Source organism: Megascapheus bottae, chromosome 11, assembly GCF_031878675.1.
Source record: "Megascapheus bottae isolate mThoBot1 chromosome 11, mThoBot2.hap1, whole genome shotgun sequence".
Taxonomy (NCBI): Eukaryota; Metazoa; Chordata; class Mammalia; order Rodentia; family Geomyidae; genus Megascapheus; species Megascapheus bottae.
Window position 1 is genome coordinate 30780184 of NC_143519.1, and position 5352 is coordinate 30785535.

Genomic DNA, 5352 nt, shown 5'->3' on the forward strand with positions numbered 1-5352 from the left:
TGTTACTATATACACTATGGTATATTTAATGGTGAAAATAAAGCAATCACAACGACAATGAAAGGCAAATTCTGTATTTGCAATCTGAAAGGTTTTTTTTAATACTTTTATTGTAAGTAATAAAAGGGTTACATGATATTTGCCAGATAGAAGGTGCATTAATTCATACATTGATACCCTTTTACATGTCTTGGTCCCCATTACCTTCCCCCCCAACCCCCCATCTTGGTTTTCCCCCCTTCCCTATCCAATTTCAAATACCTAATACAAATATATCCAGAATATCAGATAACAAAGTGAGATACTGTAACAATATGAGATAACCAAGGGACAGCAAAAGAAATGAGAGATAACATAGTACATTAAGGACAACGATCATTCATTATATGGCTTTTGTTTCAATATCCTAGAGGTCCTTTCAATTAGCTTCATACTATATGGCCTTATGTATCAAGGTTTTGCTCTATTGCAAATCTCTGCTAGTAGAGCCCAAGATTTCTACTGATTATGACAAATGAGGGAAACCATTGAGCCTAAGTTCCTTTGAGTCTGGCTTACTTCACTTAATATGATTTTTTTCTAAGTCTTTCCATTTCCAAACAAATGGGGCGATGTCACTACTACACTGTTGGTGGGAGTGCAAACTCGTTCAACCACTATGGCAGGGCCTCAAAAGGCTAAACATAGAGCTTCCCTATGACCCAGCAATTCCACTTAGGGCATACTAAATCCAATAGCACAACAATGTTCATTGCAGCATTATTCACCATAGCAAAGATATGGAACCAACCTAGATGTCCCTCAGTTGATGAATGGATAAACAAGATGTGGTATTTGTACACAATGGAATTCTATAGTGCTGTCAGAAAAAAATGGCAACCTGAAAGTTTTTAAAGGGAGATTATTAAACCAAATAACATAAATACAATATTTGTATGTGTGTATATATATATATATTTACTTATAATACCATTAAATACTGGGTTCTTCCAAGATTTTGTTTTGGATAAACCCTCTATAAACCAATATGGGTGTAAGTTATCCTTTATGAACAAGTCTTTTGTAACACTTGTAAAAATGATGTTTTTTGGTATCTGCCAAGTAAAAGCCATAATGATGTTCAAGCAGATTATTTGTCAGGTCCTCTTATGTAAGTTGAGTAAGGTGATAGAGAGTACACACACATCATCCCAAAACTCTCTGAAAAATTTCAACTTTTAGCTTCTGCTAAAATGTCTTATTTTCTAAGCAAAATTTTGTCTTACCAATCCTAATTGTTTATTTTTGCAAAAATTTCACAACATATAATTAATAGATTTGATATTAATGAATGTCAACTAACTACTTTATAATCAATACTAATGTAATTGTTTTAAGTCACCAGAGATCCTATATTTATTAACAATTCTGTACAAAAGCAGTCAGTATATTTCTATCTATAATAAACTCAATATATTATTTCTAATTTAGATTTACCTTGGGCACACATGTTAAATACATAAAATGACTAGCATACTTCATAATATGTTAATGTACACCATGTGCATTTTTGCCTGCTATCTCAAAAATACATGTTTTGATGTAGGAAAATGGCCTACGGTATGTATATAGTAAAATGCAATTTAATTGAAGGAAAGTTAAGATAAATCAATAATACTTGTGTCATGATACTCAACAATACTTCTTCTACTATCAGTGTGAGAAAAGCAGCACAGGGAGTTGTTAAAGAAGAATTTTTTTTTTCATCTGGGTGCTTGTTGCTCATGCTTGTAATCCTAGGTACTCTGGAGCACGAAATCTTTGGACTTTGGTTCAAAGTCAGACTAGGCACTAAAGTCCATGAGTTTCTTATCTCCAATTATCCACCAGAAAATTAGAAGTAGAGCTCTGTTTCAAGTAGTAGAGTGCTAGCCTTGAGCTGAAAGCTTAGAGGCAGTGCCCAAGCCCAGAGTTCAAGTCAGGACCAACACCAAAAAAATAAAGTTTCTCTATATTTTAAAATATGTAAAGTAAGGTAGTACTATGTTAATTGAGATCCATGTGTTTATCAGAAATATCTCCAAATTTGGGGCCAGGAATTTGGCCTAGTGTTAGAGTGCTTGTCTAGCATGCATGAAGACCTGGTTCAATTCCTTGGTACCACATACATGGAAAAAAGCCAGAAGTGGTGCTGTGTCTCATGTGGTAGATCTGTGGCCTTGAGAAAGCCCAAGGACAGTGCTCAGGTCCTGGTTACAAGTTCCCGGACTGGCAAAATAAGTATGTCTCCAAATGCTTTATGGAATATATTACGCCTAATAAATAAAATATCACAATTTAGCATAACCCTCATTCCAATGCAGAGACTCATCAAAGAAATAGAACTATAGATCCATTTCTTTGATGAACATCAATGCAATATTCTCAACAAAACATCAGCCAACGGATTTCAAAAACTCATCAAAGGAATTATACACTATGATCAAATAGGGTTCATTGCAGGGATGCAAAGCTGTTTCAATATACATAAGTCAATTAATGTAATTCACATCAACAGGAGAAAGGACAAGACAGTTGCAGAGAATGCATTTAATAAGATCCAACACTTCTTTATGATAAAAACTCTGGAAAAATTAGGATCCAGGGAACATTCCCTATTATAATGAAGGCTGTATATGACAAACTTAGAGCTAGTATTATACTTAATGAAAAAAGGTTAAAGATATTTCTTCTAAAATCATGAGTGAGACAAGAATATCATCTCTCCCCACAACTCTTCAATACAGTATTAGAATTCCAAGCCAGATGAATAAAACAAGAAGCAAACATGAATATGATCCAAGTAAGGAAAAATGAAGTGAAACATTCCCTGTTTGCAGATGACCTGATCCTGTTTTTATTTTGCCACTTCTGGCTTTAGCTAGAAGCTAAGAGCTCTATCACTTGAGCCACAGAATCACTTCCAGCTTTTTCTATATACGTGGTACTAAGGAATTGAACCTGAGTGTCCATGCATGCTAAGCAAACTTACAGACCCCATAATACTGTTTTTGAGAACCCTATAGACTTTGTACCCAAGTTACTTGGCATGATTCAAAACTTTGGAAATGTAGCAGGGTATAAAATTAATCCTCAAGCTTGGGTTCCAGGCTGTCCAGGGCCCAGGAGGCTGGGCCTCGGCTGCTGGCGGGCCTCCTGGTGTGGGGAGGACGCTGCGGATCCAGGAGGCAGCCATGGTGAGAATGAGGCAGGGAGGAGAGCAATTCCACATGCCAAATGTTAACTAAGAAGTCAAGATTTTCTCCTGCTGTAAGTGAATCCATGGGCTCAGCAAGGAGTCTGTGACCTTTGATGATGTGTTTGTCAACTTCACCCTGGACGAGTGGGCTTTGCTGGACACTGCCTAGCAGCAGCTGTACAGAGATGTGATGGTGGATACTTTCAGGAACCTGACCTCCATACAAAAAGAACGGGAAGACCAGGCAGTTGAAGAAGTGTGCAAAAGTCCCCAGAGATGACCAAGAGTTCAGGATTGATGGAAACAGGCCCTGGACTAGCAGCTCACACCTATAATCCTCAGTGCTCAGGAAGCTGAGATCTAAGGCTCGTGATCTGAAGCCAGACCAGCCAGTTAAGTGCATGAGACTCTTATTTCCAATAAACTCCAAAAAGCTGTGAATGGCAATGTGGCCCAAATGGTAGAACATTAGCCTTGAACAAAACATGCTCAGCGAAAGTGCCCAGGACTAGGACTGGCAAAATAAAAAGAAGGTCTTCAAGGTGGAGAAGTGTTCGGTGGTACTCTAGATTCTGTTATGAACATTGAAACCCCTGCTGGAGTGGAAGCGAGTGTCTTTGACATCTTCCTCAGGCATTTATACTTGAGCATGGCCTTCCGAACTTACACTGACTCCAAACTCTACGAATATGGGGAACTTGAAGAGAAGCCGTGTAAATGCCCATGTGTGGGAGAGCCTGCAGCAATGCCCAGTGCTTTCAGAATGCCAGAAACCACCAGTGTGAGCAGTGTGGGAATGTCTTCAGTCACCCCACTTCCCGTAGGACACACCGATGCACTCACGCAGGAGAGAAACCATACGTGTGTCAGCAGTGTGGGAAAGCTTTTAGTTCTTCCAGTTACATTAAAATACACAAGAGGACCCACAGTGGGGAGAAGCCTTACGTATGTAGCTTCTGTGGGAAGGCCTTTCAGCAGTCCAGTCACCGCATGCAGCATGAGAGGACTCACACTGGAGAGAAGCCCTGTGTGTGTGAGCAGTGTGGGAAAACCTTCTATTCTTTGAGTGATGTTCGAAAGCATGAACGGATTCACAGTGGTGAGAAACCATTTCTGTGTAAGGAATGTGGCAAAGCCTTTAGTGATTCAAGCTCCTTGCACAAACATAAAATAACTCACACTGAAGAGAAGCCCTATGTATGTGGACAGTGTGGAAAAGCCTTCAGGTCCTGTGGTTATCTGACCATCCAGGAGAGGACCCACACTGGAGAAAAACCTTTTGTCTGTAACCAATGTGGGAAAGCTTTCAGGCAGTCGGGCAGTCCAGTCACTGTCTCATCCATGAGAGAACTCACACTGGAGAGAATCCTTATGTGTGTAAGCAGTGTGGGAAAGCATTCATTACCCTGAATGGTCAACAGAAACATGAACGAACTCACATTGAAGAGAAACCTTTCAGCTGTAACAAATGTGGAGAAGCCTTCAGTAATTCTAGTTCCTTACACACACATGAAATAACACACTGGGGAGAAGCTTTGTGTATGTGAGCAATGTGGGAAAGACTTTGATGTTCAAAAATATGAATTTGGGAGCTGGGAGCATAGCCTAATGGTAGAGTGCTGGCCTGGTATGCATGAAGTCCTGGGTTTTAATTCCTCAATACCATGTAAAGGAACTCATTAAATAAAAAGGCATTGTGAATGAACTCACAAAAAAAAATTAATCCTCAAAATTCAGTGGCTTTCCTGTATGCAAACAATGAGAAGAGTGAGGCAGAAATCAGGAATCAACTCCTTTTGCAATTGCCTCAAAAATAAATAACCAAATAAATAAATAAGGAATGAACTTAACCAAGGAAGTAAAGGACCTCTACTATGAAAAAGTAAAAGACCTGAAAAAGGAAATTAGGCATAAGTAAGAAAGCAGAGAAATCTCCCATGATCCTGGATTGGGATCATTAATATTGTGAAAATGGCAATTTTGCCAAGGGCTATCTAAAAATTCAATGTAATACTCATCAGTATCCCTAAATCATTTTTTAATGAAACAAAAGAAGCACTCCAAAAGCTGGTTCAACATACGCAAATCAATTAATATAATTCAACACATCAACAGGAGCAAGGACAAAAATCACA

General features: G+C 38.7%; 1 pseudogene; it reads left to right on the forward strand.

The window, feature by feature from the left end:
* Positions 1-3940: 3940 nt before the first annotated feature.
* Positions 3941-4764, forward strand: LOC150056868 (uncharacterized; annotated as a pseudogene).
* The last annotated feature ends 588 nt before the right edge of the window (positions 4765-5352 follow it).